Here is a 217-nt window from a genome sequence, read left to right on the forward strand (position 1 = left end):
CAGGGAAAAAAATTTACCGACACGTGTCAATTAACGCTGCAAGGCCCTGGACGACCACCCTTGTAGAGGTCGGAGTGGAATTTTCGGTTATTTATGGCTTAAAATCTTCGGCCTCGTAGCAATCGTGAACTCACAACAGAATTGACAATCGACAATTTTATTACAACTTTGTGAAATTGTAGTTCTCATGAAAACATTTCATACGTATTTTTTTTTT

The sequence above is a fragment of the Dufourea novaeangliae genome, unplaced genomic scaffold, assembly GCF_001272555.1.
Source record: "Dufourea novaeangliae isolate 0120121106 unplaced genomic scaffold, ASM127255v1 scaffold17, whole genome shotgun sequence".
NCBI classification, from domain to species: domain Eukaryota; kingdom Metazoa; phylum Arthropoda; class Insecta; order Hymenoptera; family Halictidae; genus Dufourea; species Dufourea novaeangliae.